Source organism: Choloepus didactylus, chromosome 6 (genome assembly GCF_015220235.1).
Source record: "Choloepus didactylus isolate mChoDid1 chromosome 6, mChoDid1.pri, whole genome shotgun sequence".
Classification (NCBI taxonomy): Eukaryota; Metazoa; Chordata; class Mammalia; order Pilosa; family Megalonychidae; genus Choloepus; species Choloepus didactylus.
Window position 1 is genome coordinate 2,525,844 of NC_051312.1, and position 21,223 is coordinate 2,547,066.

The following is a 21,223-nucleotide window of genomic DNA, read 5'->3' on the forward strand; positions in this document are numbered from 1 at the left end:
ACGGGGGGCGCATCAACTGGCCTGGGGCCTCTGGGCTCCTCCGGGCAGGGCTGGGCCGAGATAGAGGGCAGGGGTCCCATGTGGGCACAGAGAGGCCAGGTTCCCGGGGTCCCTGGGCATGGTGTCCACCCTCCCTGCTCCCCCAGGGCTGTGTCCCTCCACGCGGGGCCCCGGGGGTGTGAGGGGCAGCTGCTTCCAGGCTTGTCCGCCCTGGGCTGTGGGCTGAGGTGGGCTGGGCAGGTGGGCTCGGTCTTCTCAGCAGTGGGGAGGGGGCTCTCAGATGGCAAATCTCCTGCGGGGTGCTGGGGGGTCCTTGCCTGGAGCAAGGCCGGACCCTGTCGGACAACACCGCCATATTGAATCAGGAGCCCATGTGTGAGGGCCCCTGGACAGCGGCCCAATACCCCTGTGTGCTGACGGGCTGGACCCCCACCCCTGAGAGCCCTGTTCTGTCCCAGGCCGGCCTGAGGCAGGAACTTTTCCTCAAGCAATTGGCCTGGACAACCCAAGGCCACAGGGAAGCTGGGCTCCGGGTCCCCTCGGCACCTTGGGGTAAGTAGGGCCAGCTGGGGGCGGGGAACCCTGGGAATGGGGTCCTGTGATGCAGGAGGCACCCCTGCCACCATCCCTCAGCCAAGAGTGATGGAGAGTGTTCCGGGTTGCTAATGCTGCTGCTATGCAATATACCAGAAATGCACTGGCTTTTATAAAGAGGGTTTATTTGGTTACGAAGTCACAGCCTGAAGGTCATGAAACTATCCAAATTAAGGCATCAACACAAGTGTACCTTCACCGAAGGAAGGCCAATGGCATCCGGAAAACCTCTGTCGGCTGGGAAGGCACGTGGCTGGCATCTGCTGAACCCAGGTTGTGTTCCAGCTCCTCTCTCAGCTCCTGTTTATTCTTCAAGGTGTCTGTCTCAGCTGTAGCACTGAGCTCCTTCTGTGTGTGAACACTTTTATAGGACTCCGGTGATTCAATTCAGACCCACCCTGAATGGGTGGGTTAAGACCTCCATGGAAATTATCCAATCAAAGGTCTGGCCCACAGCTGATTGAGTCATGTCTCTATGGAAACACTGAACCAACAGGTTCCAACCTAATCAACACCAATACATCTGCCCCCACAAGATTGCATCAAAGAACATGGTGTTTATCCAAACTGGCACGGAGAGAAACCTCTGTCTTGGCCAAGGCCGCCGTGCCCCCTGCTTTATGTCTCAGGGTTCTGCAGAGAAGCAGAGCTGAGAGATGCAGGGAGAGCATGGAAAGCTTAGGGTAAGGAGTCGCTCGATGACTGTGGGGGCTGCAAGTCCCGATCCCGCAGGGCAGGTGGCGCTGGGGAGGCCGGGAGCAGAGATGCCGTCTCAAGGCCTTTGATCTGACCTGGGATCCCCAGTTCTTGCTCTCGGAGCCTCTGGTTGATTGGCCGAGGCCCCCCTCCACGGAGGGGACCCCCATGGACACTTGTCCCACCAAAAAGCCCTTCCCGGCCAGGCCCAGGCCAGCATCTGCCCAAACCGGGGACAGATCGGCCTCACGGGTTCTCGCCAAAGCCTCCTCCCTCTGCTGGTGTCTCCCCCACCCCTGACCCCTGGGCCTGGATGTGGGTGTCCCTCAGACTGTTCTCCCTCCCACCCCCCAAAACTGCCTGGCTTAGAGCCTCGTGTCACCGAGGGCAGCCCCTATTGATCCGTCCTTGTCACGGTGCCCCCTTGTTTCTGGAAGACGTTCTCTCCTGACTCTCCGGCCCGCCAGCCCTTCCCTCTCACCATCTCGGTGGCTTTCACACCCGCCTGGTGATCCTCCCAACCCCTGGCTCCCTCACTGTGAGTGCGTGGCCCCTGCCCACCCTCGCCCCCCATTCCCCAGACCACCCCAGCCAGTGGCTCCAGCAGCCACGTCCTCTGGGAGCCCCCACTCTGGGTGCTGGGTGGCACGGGCACCACCAAACCTCCTGCATCCCGACGGGCTGGTGCAGCCTCTAACCAAACCCACAACCGGTGCCCTGGGAGACTGTAGCTGTCACCCTCCCTCAAAGCCCCCGGCCCGGCCTGCCCCCGCTGCTCTCCAGGGAAGCCCACTGGGAGCTTTGTGCGGCCGGACCCAAAGGTCAGCACCCAGCCCCGCCTTGCCCACTGACCGAGTGTTTTTGGCTCCACGGGTCCCCCTGTGCTTGAAATGCTCTTCGGTTTGCTTGTGGACATGGCCGCTCCTGGCTTTACCCCACCATCGCTTCGGGCCCCTGCCTCACTGCTCCTGACCTCCCACTCATCTCCCACTTGCCTTCCCGTGAGGGGCCCAGACCCTCACTCACTCGGTGACTCACCTGCTGACAGGTGTCCAGGATCCTCTACCCACACTCAACGCCAGCCTCAACCTCAGACCCAGGTGTCCCTGGGTGACTGTGACCCCCGCCGTGGGCACCCAGTAAGCACCTCCAATGACGCGAGGCCAGCGCAACCTCCCACCCCCCGCCTGGCACAGCCTGCCCTCCGCCATCTTGGTTCCTGGCACTCTGTCCTGCCGGCTGCTCCTTGGCCCACCTCCTCCATCTGCCAGAACGCGCCCAGAATCCCACCGCCCTCATCACCTCTAGTAGGTCAGTGTTCCAGTTTGCTAATGCTGCCCTTATGCAAAACACCAGAAATGGATTGGCTTTTATAAAGGGGGTTTATTTGGTTACACAGTTACAGTCTTAAGGCCATAAAGTATCCAGGGTTACATTTCTATTTGAATTTTAGAATAAGCTTGACGATTTCTTCAAAGAAGACTGAGGGGTTTTGGTTGGGATTGCATTGAATCTATAGATCAATTTAAGGAGAATTGGTGTCTTAACATTATTAAATCTTCCAACCAATAAGTAATGTATATCTCTCTGTCTCAATTCCTGGCTGCTAAAATGAATACCATGTGGCAGTTTGGCTTAAATAACAGGAATATGTTGGCTCGTGGTTTTGAGGCTGGGAGAAGCCCAAAATCACGGTGTCAGGAAGCCGATGCTTTCTCCGCAAAGACTGTGGTGCTCTGGGGCAGGTTGCCCACCATCCTTGGCCCTTGACTTTCTGTCACGTGCGATGCCCATGGCGGCGTCTTCTTTCTCTTCTGGGTTCTGCTGACTTTCAGCTTCTCGCCGTGTCCTTTCTCTGACTTCCACTCTGTTTACAAAGAACCCCAGTAATCCAGACAAACCGACCTGATTCATTCAGGCCACACCCTCACTCAGGGAACCCAGGGAGGAGACCCTGTTGACAGTGGGTCCACACCCACCCGGAGGCCGGCCGAGAACAAGAGAGTGTCCAGACTGGGGATGCAAGTCAGTCCCCCACACTCTCCACTTACTTGTCTGCTTTCATTCCTCTCAGCAACATTTTGTAGTTTTCAGTGTGTAGGTCTTTCACATCTGTTGTCAAATGATCCCTAAGTATTTCCTATTTCAGTGCTCTTTTAAATGATTTTGTTTTCACATTTCAGTTTCTGATTGCCCATTGCTGGTATTTATCCATTTCATCTAAGCTGCTGAATCTACCAACCGAGGTTGTTCATAAAATCCCTTCTAATCCTTCCAATATTTGTAGAATCTTAAGTGATGTCACCTGTCTCATTCCTGATACTGTTTTATCCCTCTTTTTTCTGCCTTCTTTTGGATTCATGGAGTACTTTGTCATGATTTTATTTTATCTCCTTTGTTAGAATGTTAGGTATAACTGGTTATTTTAGTATTTGTTTATGGGTTGTGCATTTTTAATTTATCACTGTCTACAATCAAGTGATATTTTACCACTTCACATATATGAACCATACATTTCTTCTCTCCTAACCATATATTATTGTTACCATGCATTTTACTTACATATGTTATAAACCTCACAATACACTGTTATTATTTTTACTTAAACAATTATCCTTTTTTTCTTGAAAGTCAATCTGATATGAATGTAGCCACACTGATTTTCTTTGAGTAAAATTTACAAGGTATATTTGTTTCAATTCTTCTACTTTTTTATTGAGTACTTGTAGGTTTACAGAAGAATCATGATGAAAATACAGAATTCCCATATACCCTCCCACACCAGTTTTTCCCTATCATTAACTGTTCCAGTTTGCTACTGCTGCTGTTATGCAAAATACCAGAAATGGATTGGCTTTTATAAAGGGGGTTTATTTCATTATGAGGTTACAGTCTTAAGGCTATAAAGTGTCCAAGGTCAGGCATCAACAATAGGGTACCTTAACGAAGGATGGCTATTGGCCTCCGGAAAACGTCTGTTAGCTTGGAAGGCACGTGGCTGGCATCTGCTTTCCCCCAGGTTGTGTTTCAAAATGGTGTTCTTCAAAATGTTGCTCTTGGGGTGTTTTGTCCTCTCTTAGCTGCAGCTGCTCTCCAAAATGTCACTCCCAGGTGCTCTGAGTTCCTTCTGTTTGTGAGCTCATTTATATGGCTCTGGTAAACTAATCAAGGCCCATGCTGAATGGGTGGGGCCACACCTCCATGGAAATCATCCAATCAGAGTCATCACCCACAGTTGGGTGGGGCACATCTCCATGGAAACAACCTAATCCAAAGGTTCCAACCTAATCAACACTGCTACATCAAAGATAACGGCATTTGGGGGGACACAATACATACAAACTGCTGCATTAACACTTCACATTAACGTGGTACATCTGTTACAATTGGTGAAACAATATTGTTACATTGTTATAAGTGCCCTAACCATGGGCTGTGGTTTACATTAGGGGTCCACTGTTTGTGTTGAAAACTCCTAGGATTGTATTATTTCTACTGTATTCTAGTAACATATATACAACCTAAAATTCCCCCTTTTAACTACATTCAAACATATAATTCAGTGCTGGTAACGACATTCACAGAGTTGTGCTGCCATCGCCACCACCCATTACCAAATTTTTCCATCACCCCAAATGGAAACTATACCCATTAAGCACCAACTCCCCATCCCCTTTCCCCACCTGTCCCCCAGTAACCTATAATCTAGTATCTGACTATACGAATTGGCTTATTCAAATTATTTCATTTCAGTGAGATCATACAATATTTGTCCTTTTGCGTCTGGCTTACTTCACTCAACATAATATCTTCAGGGTTCGTCCACGTTGTCGCATGCATCAGAACTTCATTCCTTTTTCTGGGTGAATAACATTCCATTGTGTGTATAGACCACATTTGTTTATCCATTCATCAGTCGATGGACTCTTGGGTTGCTTTCGTCTTTTGGCAATTGTGAGTAGTGCCACTATGGACATCGGTGTGCAAGCATCTGTTTGAGTCCCTGTTTTCAGTTCTTTGGGGTCTGCGTCTACAAGAGGGATTGCCGGGTCATGTGGCAATTCTGTGTTTAACTCTCTGAGGAAACGCCACGCTGTCTTCCACAGCGGCTGCACCATTTTACCTTCCCCCCAGCAACGAATGAGGGTTCCCACCTCTCCCGCACTTGTTATTTACTATTTTTTCTCAGTAGTAGTCATCATTCTAGAGGGCATGAAATGGTATCTTGTGGTTTTGATTTGCATTTCCCTGATGACTAATGATGTTCAGCATCTTTTCATATGTTTTTTGGCCATTGGTATAGAGGCATGCCTCATTTTATTGCACTTCACTTTATTGCACTTTGCAGATATTACGTTTTTTACAAATTGAAGGTTTGTGGCAACCCTGCCTTGAGCAAGTCCAGTGGCACAATTTTTCCAACAGCATGAGGTTACAATGTCTCTGTGTCACATTTTGTTAATTCCCTCAGTATTTCAAACCTTTTCATTATTATTGCATCTGTTATGGTGATCTTTGATCTGTGATCTTGGATGTTGCTATTGTGATTTTGGGGGGCACCATAAACCTCACCCACACAAGATGGTGAACTCAATCACTAATGTCAGGCATGCTCTCACTTCCCCACTGCCTGGCCGCTCCCCCATCTCTCCCTCCCCTAGAGCTCCCTCTTCCCTGAGACAAACAATACTGAAATTAGGCCAATTAATAACCCTGCAATAGCCTCTAAATGTTCCAGGGAAAGGAAGAGTCACACATTTCTCACTTTAAATCAAAAGCTAGAAATGATTACACTCAGTGAGGGAGGTGGGTCGAAAGCTGGGAGAGGCCAAAAGCTGGGCCTCTTGTGCCAAAAAGTTAGCTGAGCTGTTAATGCAAAGGAAAAGTTCTTGAAGGAAATGAAAGCCCTCCAGTGAAGACATGTTGATGAGAAAGCGAAACAGCCTCGCTGCTGACATGGAGAAGGTCTTTGTGGTCGGGACAGAAGATCCAACCAGCCCCACCGTTCCCTTGAGCCAAAGCCTGATCCAGAGCAAGGCCCCAACTCTCTTCAGTTGCATGAAGGCTGGGAGAGGTGAGGAAGCTGCAGAAGGAAAGTCTGATGCTAACAGAGGTTGGTTCGTGAGGTTTAAGGAAAGAAGCCACCTCTATGAAAGTGCAAGGTGACGCAGCAAGAGCTGATGGAGAAGCTGCAGCAGGTTATCCAGGAGCTCTAGCTGAGATGACGGATGGAGGCGGCTGCACCAGACAACAGATTTTCAGTGTAGACGAAACAGCCTTCTATTGGAAGAAGGTGCCATCCAGGACTTTCCTAGCTAGAGGAGAAGTCGACACCCGGCTTCGAAGCTTAATGGAGAGGCTGCGTCTCATCAGGGACTAATGCAGCTGGTGACCTGAAGGTGAAGCCAGAGCTCAGCTACCCTTCTGGAAATCCTAGGGCTCTCAAGAACGATGCTAGATCTACTCTGCCTATGCTCTAGAAATGCAAAAGCAAACCCCAGATGATGGCTCATATGTTTACAACGTGGTTTACTGAGTATCTTGAGCTCACTGTTGAGACCTACTGCCCAGAAAAAAGATTCCTTTCAAAATAGAACACATTGACAATGCACCTGGTTACCTAAGAGCTCAGATGGGGATGTACAATGAGAGGAATGTTGTTTCCATGCTTGCAAACACCATCCATTCTGCAGTCCATGGATCAAGGAGTCATTTTGAATTTCAAGTCTTATTATTTAAGAAATTCATGTTGTAAGGCTATAGCTGTCACAGATAATGATCCATCTGATGGATCTGGGCAAAGTAAATTGAAAACTCTTCTGGAAAGGATGCACCACTCTAGATGCCATTAAGAGCATTCATGATTCACGGGAGGAGGTCAGAATATCAACATGAACAGGACTTTGGAAGAAGTTGATTCCAACCCTCAGGGATGACTTTGAGAGGTTCAAGACTTCAGTAGAGGAAGTGACTGCGGAGGAGGTGGGAACAGAAGGAGAGCTAGGATTAGAAGCGCAACCTGAAGATGTGTCTGAATTGCTGCAATCTCATGACAAAATTTTAATTGATGAGAAGTTGCTTCTTATGGGTGAACAAAGAAAACTGGGCATCCAGTTTTCACAGTAGCATTTTTTTTGAAGAGACTATTCATTCCCCATTGACTGGACTTGGCACCCTTGTCAAAAATCAGTTGGTTTGACAGAAGAAGATGGTGGCATAGAGAGGAGTGGAAGTTAGTTAGTTCCCCGGGAACAACTAATAAACAACCAGGAACAACTAGTAAATAATCTGGAATAACTGCTGGGGGATAATCGTGACTGTCCACACATCATCCACCAACCTGGATTGGGAGGAATACCTGAGATTGCACCATAAAATTTGTAAGTAAAAAATGCAGATACAAGCCAGGAGCCCCCTCCCCCCATGACCCGAACTGCAAAATCTTGCTGTGATAGAGAGCAGCAGTCCCAAAGCAAGCGAATATTCCTCAGTCCAGCTCCAACTGGGATTTTAATTTACAAATTTGGACTGTTCAATGCAAGCTGCAAATTCCCAACAAGCAGACAGAGGCCTTTAGCGATGACTGACCTTGAAGAGACAGAGGACTTCTCTGTCCCAGGAGGGGGAGCTCAGAGAATTGGGTGCTATCTCTGGCTGACAGGTGAAACTGGGGACCATGGACTGACCCTGAAAGGGAGCTTTCTGTCCCTTTTTCTCTCTGTCAACCTGGGCAGCTCAGTGGAGAAAGCCGCAGCCATTTTCAGTTCACAGCACTCTGACCCAGACAAGGGTGAAGATAGTAGAGTCAGGGAGACAAAGAACCTATTTAAATGATGATGATCACTCCCTAGGGGGTGTGTCTTCCCTGAGAGGAAGGAGGTGGTGTCCAGCCCTACTACCAGCCTTCCATCCAGAACCAGACCCCAGAGCCTGGGGGAAAAACAGCCAAAACAGAAACTGAGGACTAAGGGGGCCACACCTCCTTATACCAGTCAGGAGCTATAGGCTGATAGCACCACATGCTGGGCAGGTTAGGAAAAGCACAGTGGCTCAAGGCCTCACAGGGTGTGTCACTCTTCTAAGACACACCTTCAGGGAAACCAGATACTGAATATTGCCCACTTCTGAGATCTGAGTCCATTCCGGTCTGGGAAAACCTGATTGGGGTAATCGAGGAAACCAGATGCCTAGACAACAGAAAACAACCTACACTAAAAAAGCAAAGTTATGGCCCAGTCAAAGGAACAAACTTACACTTCAACTGATATATAGGAATTGAAACAACTAATACTAAATCAATTCAAAAAGTTTAGGGAAGATATGGCAAAAGAGATGAAGCATATAATGAAAACACTGGACGAACATATGGTAGAAATCAAAAGTTCAAAAAACAACTGGCAGAATCTATGGAAATGAAAGGCACAACACAAGAGATGAAAAACACAATGGAAACAGAACAGCAGATCTCAAGAGGCAGAAGAAAACACTCAGGAACTGGAGAACAAAGCACCTGAGAGCCTACACACAAAAGAACAGATAGAGAAAAGAATGGAAAAATATGAGCAACATCTCCAGGAACTTAAGGACAAAATGAAATGCAGGAATGTATGTGTCATTGGTGTCCCAGAAGGAGAAGAGAAGGAAAAAGGAGCAGAAGCAGTAATAGAGGAAAGAATAATTGAAAAATTCCCATCTCTTATGAAAGACATAAAATTACAGATCCAAGAAGCGCAGCATACCCCAAACAGAATAGATCTGAATAGGCCTACACCAAGACACTTAATAATCAGATTATCAAACATCAAAGATAAAAAGAGAATCCTGAAAGCAGCAAGAGAAAAGTGATCCATCACATACAAAGGAAGCTTGATAAGACTATGTGTGGATTTTTCAGCAGAAACCATGGAGGCAAGAAGGAAGTGGTGTGATATATTTAAGATACTGAAAGAGAAAAACCCCCAACCAAGAATCCTATACCCGGAAAAACTGTCCTTCAAATATGAGGGAGAGTTTAAAATATTCTCTGACAAACAGACAATGAGAGAGTTTGTGAACAAGATACCTGCTCCACAGGAAATACTAAAGGGAGCACTACAGACAGATAGGAAAAGACAGGAGTGAGAGGTTTGGAGCACAATTTTGCATGATGGTAGCACAGCAATGTAAGTAACTGAACAAAGATGACTGTAAATATGGTTGAAAGAGGAAGGTTAGGAGCATGTGGGACACCAGAAGGAAAGAGGAAAGATAAAGACTGGGACTGTGTAACTCAATGAAAGCTAGAACACTCAACAATTGTGATAAAATGTACAAATACATTTTTACATGAGGTAGAACAAATGAATGTCAACCTTGCAAGGTGTTAAAAATAGGATGGTATTGGGGGAAAATGCAGTCAATGCAAACTAGAGACTATAATTAACAGAAACATTACATTATGCTTCCTTTAATGTAACAAAAGCAATATACCAAAGCTAAATGCATAGAAGAGGGGGATATCAGGGAGGGGTATGGGACTTTTGGCATTGGTGATGTTGTCTGATTCTGTATTCTACTTTAGTTTAATTCTATCTTTCCTTTGGTTGCTTCCTAGCTGTCATTTTTGTTTGTTTGTTTGTTTGTTTCATTTTTTCTCTTTCCTTTTCTCTCTCTTTTGTCTCTCTACCTTCTTTGACTCTTTCTCCTTTGTGGAAGAAATGGAGATGCCCTTATATAGATAGTAGTGATGGTGCTGAATACATAAATATGTGACTATACAGGGAACCATTGATTATTTACTTAGGACAGGTATGGTGTGTGAACAAATCCATCTTAAAAAAAATGGGTTGTTGAAGAAACCTTGAGGACACTATATTGAGTGAAATAAGTCAGACACATAAGGACAAATATTGTATAGTCTCACTGATATGAACTAATTATAATATATGGACTCATTGACATGAAATATAGGTTATCAGGATATAGAACGAGGCTAAAGATAGGTAGCAGTTTTTATTATGAGCAGAATTTTCAACTAGGTTGAACTTAAATGTTTGGAAATGAACAGAGGTGTGGTAGCATGTTGTGAGAATAACTAACAGTGCTGAATGGTGTGTGAATGTGGTGGAAAGGGTAAGCTCAGAGTCATGTATGTCACCAGAAGGAAAGTTAGAGGTTAAAAGATGGGAATGTATATAACAGTGAATCCTGTGGTGGGCAATGTCCATGACTGACTGTACAAATACTAGAAATCTCTTTCATGAACTAGAACAAATGTATGACACTATAACTAGAAGTTAATAAAAGAGGAACATATAGGTAAAAAATATACAAACTATATACTACAGTTAGTAGTATTTTAACATTCTTTCATCAACAGTAACAAATGTACTATACCAATACTATGAGTCAATAATGGAGGGGGATTGGTTAGGGGTATGGGAGGATTTGAGTTTCCTTTTTTTTTCTTTATTTTTTTCTGGAGTAATGAAAATGTTCTAAAAATTCAAAAAAATTAATTGTGGTGATGGATGCACAGTTGTATGATGGTACTATGGGCAATCGTTTGTATGCTTTGGATCCTTGGATAATTGTATGGTATGTGAACAATCTCAATTTAAAAAAATCAGTTGGTTTATTTCTGAATTCTCAGTTTGATTCCATTGTTCTGTATGTCTGTCATTGTGCCAATACCAGGCTGTTTTATGTGCCATAGATTTGTAATAAGTTTTTAAACTGGGGAGTATGAGTCAGCCAACTTCATTTTTCAAGAAGGTTTTGGCTATTCATAGAACCTCACCATTTTCATAAAAAAAGGCTGTTGGAAATTTTATTGGCATTATGTTGGATCTGTAAATCGCTTTGGGTAAGACTGACATCTTAAAAATAATTAGCCTTCCAATAGATGAGCATGGAATAGCCCTACATTTATTTAGGTCTTCTTTGATTTCTTTCAGCAATGTGTTGTAGTTTTCTGCATCTAAGTTCCTTACATACTGGGTTAAATTTATTCCTAGATATTTGATTATTTTCATCACCATTGTAAATGGATTTTTTCTTCTTGATTTCCTCTTCAGATTGTTACTTACTAACACATAGAAACACCACTGATTTTTGTGTTTTAATCTTGTACCCTGCCAATTTGCTGAATTCATTTATTAGCTGTAATATCTCTCACATGAATTTTTCAGGATTTTCTGTAGCGAGAATCATGTCATCTGCAAACATCCATCCTTTCCAATTTGCATGGATTTTATTTCTTTTTCTTGCTTAATTGCTCCGGCTACAACTTCCAATACAATGTTGAATAACAGTGGTGAAAATGGGCATTCTTGCCTTGTTCCTGATCTTAGAGGGAAAGCTCTCAGTCTTTCAACATTAAGTATGATGCTATCTGTGGGGTTTTTCATATATGTCCTTTATCATGTTGAGCAAGTTTCCTTCTAGTCCTAGGTTTCTAAGTGCTTTATCAAATGCTTTTCTCTGTCAATTGATGATCATGTGGTTTTTCCCCTTCTTTCTGTCAATGTGATGTGTTGCCTTAATTGATAGTCTTATGCTGAGTCACCTTTTCATACCTGGGATAAATCCCACTTGATCTGGTATACAGTTATTTTTATGTGTTGTTGGTTTGATAATATTTCAGTGAGGATTTTCACATCTATTTTCATAAGGGATATTTGTTTGTAATTTTTGTGTGGGGGATCTTTATCTGGCTTTTGTATTAGAGTGATGTTGGCCTCACAGGATGAGTTAGGGAATGTTCCCTCCTCTTCAATTTTTTTGGAAGCGTTTGAACAGGATTGGTGCTAATTCTTCTTGGAATATTTGGTAAAATTTCCCTCTGAAGTCGTCTGGACTTGGGCTTTTCTATTTTGACAGGTTTTGGATGACTGACTCAGTATCTTTACTTGTTATTGGTCTGTTGAGATCTTTTATATCTTCTGGAGTCAGTGTAGACAGCTTGTGTGTTTCTAGGAATTTGTCCATTTTATCTAGGTTATCTAATTTGTTTGTGTACAGTCGTTTGCAGCATCCTGTGAAAATCTTTTTTATTTCTGTGGGGTTGGTGGTAATATCCCCTGTCTCATTTCTAATTTTAGTTATTTGCATCCTCTCTCTTTTTCTCTTTGTCAGTCTACCTAAAGGTTTGTTGATTTTGTCACTCTTCCCAAAGAACTAGCTTTTGGTTTTGCTGGTTCTTTCTATTGTTTTTTATTCTCTATTTCATTTGTCTCTACTCTAATCTTTGTTATTTCCTTCCTTCTGCTCTCTTCAGTTTTAGTTTGCTCTGCTTTTTCTAGATCCTCCTGTTACAGGATTAGGTCTCTGATTTGAGACATTTCTTCTTGTTAAGCATAAGCATTTAGAACAATAAATTTCCTTCTCAGCACTGCCTTTGCTGCACCCCATAAATTTTGGTATGTTATGTTTTCCTTTTCATTCGCCTCAAGATATTTCCTAATTGCACCAGTGATTTCTCCTTTGACCCATTGGTTGTTTAAGAGTATATTGTTTAATTTCCACATATTTGTGAATTTTCCAGTTCTCCCTCTGTTATTGATTTCAAGCTTCCTTCCATTGTAGTTGGAGAAGATACAGTGTATGATTTCAATATTTTTGAGTTTGTTGAGATTTGCTTTGTGACCTAACATATGGTGTGCCCTGGGGAGTGATCCCTGTGCACTAGAGAAGAGCGTGTGGTCTGCTGCTGCTGGGTGAGGTGTGCCACGCGTGCCTGCTCAGTCTAGCGGGCTTAGTACCGTTCAAGTCTTGTGTTTCCTCATTGATCTTCTGACTAGATGTTTGATCCATTTATTGAAAGTGGTTTACTGAAGTCTCCTGCTAGGAATGTAAAACTGTCTATTTCTCCCTTCAAATCACCCTCAGCGTCCAGTCTCGGGAGGTATCCTCTGGCCAGGCCTTCTTGGCTTGCTCTGCAGGTAACTTGAGTACAGCCCCTTTCTCCTTCATAAGTTCTCACCCCTCCCTGGTTGGGGGATGCTGTGGCTTCACTTTTGTTAGAGGCTGGGGGCCGGGAGAGGACACGGGTGGGGTGGGAGGGGGCGTTGAGGGACAGTGGTCATCTTGTGGGGGGAAGACTCTTGGTATTATTTGCCCATACAGGGAGCGCTAGCTCTTCATGGGGAAAAGGGCCACGTCCACCCAGAAGTCCCCATTCTGCATGTCAGGGTCCCACATTTTCCCAGCCAGGGTCACGCCCATGGCATGAGGCTCTTTCCTTGGTGGAGCCTTTGGCCATCCCTGAGGTTCAGACACCGTCAGATCCTGGGCTTCTCTACAGCAACTTCTGCCCACCCCCCACACAGATTAGGGGCTTGTCTGTGAGATGCCAAGAGGCTCTCGGTCCCTGCCCTTCGCTTCACCTGCTGATGACCTGCCCCCAGGTCTGCGTTATCCATCCATGGGCTTCAAAGCCACTGAGTCACAACCACCCAGTTCTGTAAATGGAGAGACCTGCTCCCAGGAGAGTCGGGGAGAAGCCCTTTCACCCCACCACCAATGCCCGAAACCGAAGTCCTGTTTAACTATTCCCTTATCAGCCCCCCAGCCCCATCCAGGGCCTCACCCCTTCCAAAGGGAGGAAGGCTGCAAGCAAACCCCCTTCTCCATTCTACGAGTTTCATTCAGGAAACATGCTTTATTTTTATAATCTTAAAAGAAAATCTCAGTGTCTTTATAAAACACAATAAAAGGTAGGCTTGGGAAGAAAAACACCAAATCCACTGGAGGACCGAAGTGGTGGCTTCCCAAGGCTGGAGAAGTTCCTGCCCCCGCGGCCCAAGGACAGGTGCACGTTGCCTGCCGGGGCCCTGGGGGGCGGGGAGCCCCTTTTCCCCAGGGAAGGCGGGGTGTCAGTTAGGATTGCTTGCGACTGTGATACAAGTGCCCCAGATTTTGTCTCTGGGTGCACAGCAGGTGGCGTCTCGGGGGGTCTTGGGGGTCCAGCCCTCTCATGCCACTCTATGTCTTCCAGGCCTCCTGCCCCTGTGCATCCGGCATAGGGAGTGCCCCAGAGTGGACCCAGCACCCACTGCCACTGCCCACATCTCTTGGCTACAACATGGGTGCACAGTCCCTTCAGACATCCCGGGACTCTGGGAGAGGCCGGGAGGACAAGGCCTGGGGTGGGGAAGCCCACGGCTCTCGTTCACTCTGCCCAGGGAAGGGGGCACAGGGGCCGGGGCAGGGCACGGCAGAGCTGGGAGCAGCAGGCAGGCCTGGGGTGCTGGGGTCTCTCAGGGGCAGCCTGTGGGGACCATGAGAGGCCAGGAAGGAAGTGTGGAGGGGTCTCGGGGAAGAGCCAGAAGAGCGGGTGACTGGGGCCCGGGAAGGAGGGAGTGACGGGAGCGCAGTCGGGCCCCCCGAGCAGCGAGGGGGCGGCAGGTGGGGCTGGCCGTGGGGGCCGTGGACACAGGTGGACCCAGGTCCCAGCAGGGCGGCAGATCGAAGGGTGCCTTTGTGTTCCGGGGCTGCAGCAACAAAGCTCCACCAACTCAGGGGCTTGGAGGCCCAGAAGTCTGCCGCCTCCTGGGTCTGGGGCTGGAAGCAGGGCCTGGGCTGGGCTGGAGCCCCTGAGACTCTGGGGGGAACATGCTCGCCTCTCCAGCCCTGTGGCCTCGGCCTCTCAGGACACCTCTCCTGGCACCTGGAGCCACCCCGGTCATCCCACGGATTCGTCTCCGGATCCTTCCATGTGTCTTGTCTGCAGAGACCCTGTTTCCACAGTCACAGGTTCACATGGAGGAAGCTTTGGGGGCCAGCGCTCAGCCCATCGCAAGGCGTGAGCTGGGCAGGGCCGGGCCCCTGGCAGGGATGGGGTCAGCGTGTGCAGGAGCAGGCGGAGGTCAGCACGGGGCGATCAGACAGAAGGGACCCAATGGGCAGGGGTGGGGGGGAGAGGCCAGGGTGCAGTGTGGGTGCAGGGCACCTTCTGCGGCTGGAGCCTCAGGGGGGGTGCCCTGGACAGTGGCCCTCGGTGCCAGGCCCCTTCCCTCGGGAAGCTCCTCCAGGTTGGGTTTGCTATGTTCTGGGGAGGGGTCTGCACTGAGCCCAGGGCTCTGGGGGGGGCGGCCAGAGCACGGGAGGTGCACCCCTACTGCCAGGATGTTCCCCTCCCAGAAGCATCCGGGGGGCAGAGCTGGGGAGAGGGACCATGGTGCAGGGCCTGGAGCTGGGGGCTGACTTGGGGGTCCAGGAGAGAGCAGATGGGCAGGACGGAGCCTCGGAGATGGAGTGGAGGGCTCGTCGGAGGGGTGGGACCCCTAGCTGGAGAGGGGGCCCTCCATGAAGACGTGGCTGAAAGCTCTCCTGGCGGCCTGGCAGGGGGCTCAGGCAAGGGTGGTCCCCGACTCCCACCAGCTGCCTCCCAGGACGGGGATGGGGAGGGTGGGCTGCAGGGGGTCCAGGCTGTGAGCTCCCACCCGGGCACGCTGGGGCAGAGAGTGAGACGCGGGCGCAGACCCCAGGCACACGGCAGGGAAGGGGGCAGCGCCCACCTGCGCCTCCAGGGGTAGGGGGCTTGGGGGTGGCTCAGCGTGTCCCCCATCACCCCATGCACGCACATCGTGCACACACTCATACCACACGCATACTCTTGCACACTCACAGTTCTCAAGCACATGCACATTTAGACATGCTTATATCCTTGCACACTCTCAAGCACACTCATGCACACTCAGACACACTTGTAGTCTCATGCACACTTACACACTCAAGCCGCAGGTTCGGGAGGAGGAGGGGCAGCTCAGGGTGGGCTCCAGAGCCCCAGCCGTGGGCTCATCCCAAAGCTGCAGCCTGTGAGAATGGGGTCCCCGAGGATAGCCCTGGGACAGCCCTGGGACAGCCGATCGTCCAAGGGCCACCTCACTCACGCCTGGGCAGGTGTCCTTATAGGATGGGGTGGGGGGCTGCTCTCCAAGGCCACGTCTGATGCCACTCAGACACTGTGATTGCGGGGGTGGAGGCACCAGAGTGCGGCCCCCGGGACCCAAGCTCCTCGACGCACCCGTCCCGTCACGGCTCCATCCCGCCCTCGAGGACCATGCCTGGCACCTGCGGGGGCCGAGCAAGGGGCGAGCAGGAGAGTGAGCGAATGAACGAGTGCATGGAGGGCGAGTCCACCAGGGGCTGCTGGGCCTGGGGCACCCTCTCCTCTGACCGGCTCCCCGTGTCCTCCCCACAGTGACCAGGTTGAGAAGGTGGGGGTGGAAGGGTGGGACAGATGCGCCCACACTCTAGCACCCCAGACCTCCTGGGGATGTGAGGTGGCCGTGGGCTCCGGGACCCTCCCTGGCCTCCCCATCCCCATGCCGTCCACTTTCACATCTTTGGAGAAGGGAAGGGCAGGTAAAGACTTCATGCAGCACCCGAGGCTCCAGGCTGAGCCCCCAAGCCCCCTTAGGGAGCTCCCTCAGTGGGGGTCCACTCAGGGACCCTGGTGCCCTGACCCTTGCCCAGGGGACCAGGTGGCTGAGCTGGGTCGTGCATGCGGTGACCTGTGCCCCTGCCAGGAGGAGGGCCTGGGAGGTGTCCCCTGGCTCACGCCAGGCCTGGAGCAGCCGGCACAGGGGCACCAGGCCACACATGGGGAGGGCCCGGGGTCAGGGTCGGGCCTGGGGTTGGGGCCAGTGGGTCCCTCGGGCCCCGAGTGGGGGCCGTGCCTGCCCGGCTCTGTGCCCATCTGACGTGTGCGGGAGATTCTGGCATGGATGCCTGGGCACCTGTGGGCGTGGACTCTGCTTCCAAAAAGTGGCATGGAAGAGCGGATTGGAGGTGCTTCTGGCTCTTGCAGAAGGAAGATGGTTTACCGAGTGGGGGGCAGGCAGCAGAGGGGACCCGGGGGCTCTGGGGTCTTTGGTGGCTGAGCTGGCTGAAGTCACCAAGGTTCCCCCAGGGCTCCCTGGCCCCCAAGAAGTTTCGAGAATCTTCCTCTGCCTCAGGCCTGGCAGGCCCTCTGAGGTCGGCCTGAGTGGCGGTGGGGATGGTCATGGGGGAGCAGCCCCAGTGTGAAACCCCTCCATTCAGACCCCAAATCGGTCTCCCTCCCTTGGTGTACTCTCATGGAGGGCAGGCAGGCACGGACACAGAGAGGGCACAGAACCTTCCAGAAGCACCGCCTCCTCTTGCACACCAGCCCCATGTGTGGAAGTGCTCTCGTCTGGCATCAGGGCTTCGGGATCCTGCTTTCTGCCCCAAGTGTGCAGCAGTGGGGTCCCTGGGGGCCTGCGCCCCCAGACAGGGCCCGAGAGGGGCAGGAGGGGCCTTCTGGGGACCTTCCCATGTGTCCCAGCAGGGGCTGCCAGCAGCTGCAACCAGAGGGTTCTGAGCAAGCACTGTCCTAAACCAGCTCAGAGACATGCCTGTGTATTTGTGTGTGTTTGTATGTGGTTGTGCATTTGTGTGTTTGTGCTGATCATGGCCAGCACAGCTAAGGGGTTGGGCAGCTCCCACAAGGAGAGGTCCAGAATCTCAGGCCCCCACATCTACACCTCGTACTGGGCTCAGGGTTGAGTCGGGGCCTCCTGGCTGCCCTGGACTTGTGCTCCAGGCAGGCCCACATCAGGGCCCCAAAGGGGTGGGGAGGGGAGCCAAAGACTCAGCCTCAGGGGTCCAGGGTTCTGACCTGTGAGCCCATCTTAGCAGGTCCAGATGGACAACCTGGGTGCTGGGTACTGGGCATGGGGTGCTGGGTGCAGGGTGTCTGCTAGGGGTGCTGGGAGCCGGGTGCTGGGTGCTGGGTGCTGGGTGCAGGGTGCCCAGCAGACCAGCAGCCAGGCCATCTGTCCACCGGTACGGGTGCACATGGCAGGCTGTCCGGGACTCCCCTGGGCAGGGCCAGGGAAGGGCGGTGGCCTGGGTGGTGCCAAGTGGCCAAGCCCTCCCTCCCAGCCCCCAGCTCTCCCTGCACAGATACAGGCCCAGGCCGCCCTCAGCCCCGAGCAGCTGGGTTGCCTGGCATTCCTGAAATCCAGCTGTTGTGGTGCTGACCTGTGCCGGGCACCTTCGCTTGCCAGCCGATGAGGAGCTGGGTTTTGCGGTCGCAATTGATTCGTCTGGGGGGGGGGGTGGCGGCCGGTCGCTAAATCCTAGGCTCTCAGGATTGCTCGGAGGGTACCGGCGGCGGGGGCTCTTTCCCGGAGGCGAGGGGCGAGGCGGGGGGACTTGCCAGTCCCCGCGGAGGTGTGCAAAGTATGGAGGGCGGCGAGAAAGGGAACAGGTGGGACACGTTTCTTTTAGGGTGAGAAACCAGAGAGAGAGTTTATTGGGGAGAGTACAAGCTTAATAACGGGCAGTCTAGAAGGGGCGGGGTAGCTGTAGAGGTATAAGGCTTGGATTGGTTCTGAGAGGGGCGCGGAGGTTGGTTTGTTTGGGTGTTGCACAATGATTGGTGCATGGCGCACTGGCAGTAGGGGACGTTGCATTGTAACGGAGGGGTTGAGTGGTTAGACGAGGGAGGCGGTCTACCCGGCAAAGCTTTCCTCCAACGGTTTGGTTTTGGGTGAGGAATTGGGGCCTGCCTCCGGCCTCACCTTCTCAGCAGGCCCGGGGGGCTGTGGAGGGCGCTGTCACCCGTACCCACTACCCTCCCCAGGGGTGGATCCGGTCCCCCGGCCCAGGCCCGCCACGTTGAAGCACGTAATCAGTATCCCGCAGGGTTTGCCTCCCTTCTCGTGAAAGCTTGCACACGTGTCCTCGCCCCCTGGAGCTTTCTGTTTCTGGGGTCCGGGTGGCCAGGGCAGGGGCTGGGTCCAGAGAGGTGCAAATTGGTGTTGGTAGACATGGCCGGGCTCTAACAGTGACAGCGCACCCCACGAGAGCTTGCTCAGGTCTCTGGGGGTGTAAACCCCCTTGCACAGGGACCTCTGAAGATGTTTTAGTTAAAGTGTGGCCCAGACTGTGTGGCAGTGGGCTTTCACCCAAATTGGCTGAAGTCCTTACAGGCAAAGGATATTGGACCCGGAAAGAGAAGCCCCGGGGAGCAGCTAGAGCTGGATGTCACTGGAACCCTGAAGAGAAAGAAGACACCGCGTCTGCATCGTGACAGGAAAGCCAAGGAACCCCAGAGGTGGCTGCCGGCCAGAAGATGCCCACCCAGGAGGAAGCCAGCCCCCCAGCCTCAGACACTGTGGGCCCGTGCATTCCCGCTAAGCCCACCCTCTGCATGGTGCTTGTTTTAGCAGCCTGGAAAACGAATACAGCCATTTTCAGGCTAAACAACAAGTGAGTAAGAACATCACAATTGTCACCTCCTTTTGGTCGCCATGCTCCTCCAAGCTCTCTGCTTGCAGCTGTGCTGATCTGGACACAGAGACCACCCCCCACTGCCCACCAGGGAGGGAGTATCCCACCGGGACCACACAGGGCCTCCTTGTCCCGAGAACATCCCAGGTGGGCTGTAGGGTCCCAGGATGGAGCTGCATAGACCGGCCAGGACTTAAAAGGCCTTGTGAGGAAGTTAAGCCTGAATCACGTCGGGGTGCAGGCTGCTGTGGGCTTAACTGAGCCCCGCAGAAAGGTACATGTGAGTCTTCACCACCAGCCCTGGGGACAGGGCCATATTTGGAAAGACAGTTGTTCCAGTTTGCTAATGCTGTTGGAATGCAAAACACCAGAAATAGATTGGCTTTTATAAAGGGGGTTTATTTGGTTACACAGTTACAGTCTTAGGGCATAAAGTGTCCAAGGTAACACATCAGCAATCGGGTACCTTCACTGGAGGATGGCCAATGGTGTCTGGAAAACCTCTGTTAGCTGGGAAGGCACATGGCTGGCGTCTGCTCTGGAGTTCTGGATTCAAAATGGCTTTCTCCCAGGACACTCCTCTCTAGGCTGCAGTTCCTTAAAAGTGTTACTCTCAGTTGTTCTTGTGGTGTTTGTCCTCTCTTAGCTTCTCCAGAGCAAAAGTCTGCTTTCAAAGATCATTTCCAACATGTCTCTGTAAGCTGCAGCTCCTCTCTCAGCTCATGTGCGTTCTTCAACGTGACCCTCTCGGCTGTAGCAAGCTCGCTCCTTCTGTCTGAGCTTATATAGTGCTCCAGTGAACTAATCAAGGCCCATGCTGAATGGGCAGGGCCACGCCTCCATGGAAATTATCCAATCAGAGTCATCACCCACAGATGGTTGGGGCACGTCTCCATGGAAACACCCAAGGAATTACAATCTAATCAACACTAATACATCTGCCCACACAAGATTGCTTCAAAGATAATGGCTTTGTTCTGGAGGACATACATCCAAACTGGTACATTCCACCCCCTGGGCCCCCAAATGGCATGATCTTTCCATATACAAAATACATTCATCCCATCACAATATCACAGAAACTTAATCATTTCAGTAACATAGTTAAGTACAGATCCCATCAAAATCAGTTATAGGCATGGTCTGTCCTAAAGCAAAATTCCCCTCTAGCTGTGGACCCTGTGAAACTTAGAACAAGTTTATCTACTTCCAATATATAAGGAGGAACATTCATAGGATAAACATTCCCATTGCCATAAGGAGAAACTGAAAGGAAAACAGGGTTTAAGGGACCAAAACATTTCCTAAAACCTGCAGGGCAAACTCCATTAGATTTCAAAGTCTGAGAGTCATTTACAGAATGATGATGCATCCTTGGGGCTTGAGAGAGCGGGAGTCTAACCCTTTCCAAGGGCTTTCGTGGCAGCCCTTTTCTCTCCAAATGCTGGGGTGAGTGCTCCAACATATCCACACATTGGGGAGACCACCTTTTTGGCCCCACCCTCCTCAACATTAGGGTGTCACCCAGACTCCTGCCTCTCCGGGACAAAGTCTCTACCTCTCTGAACAGTGGGGTGGTGCCCAGGCTCTCCCCAATCCCTGGGGAATGTGCTCCACCCTCTTTGGGGCCTGGGGTGGCAGAACTCTTCCTGAGCGTCGAGGAGTAAGGTCCACCCTTGGCCTCCAGAGC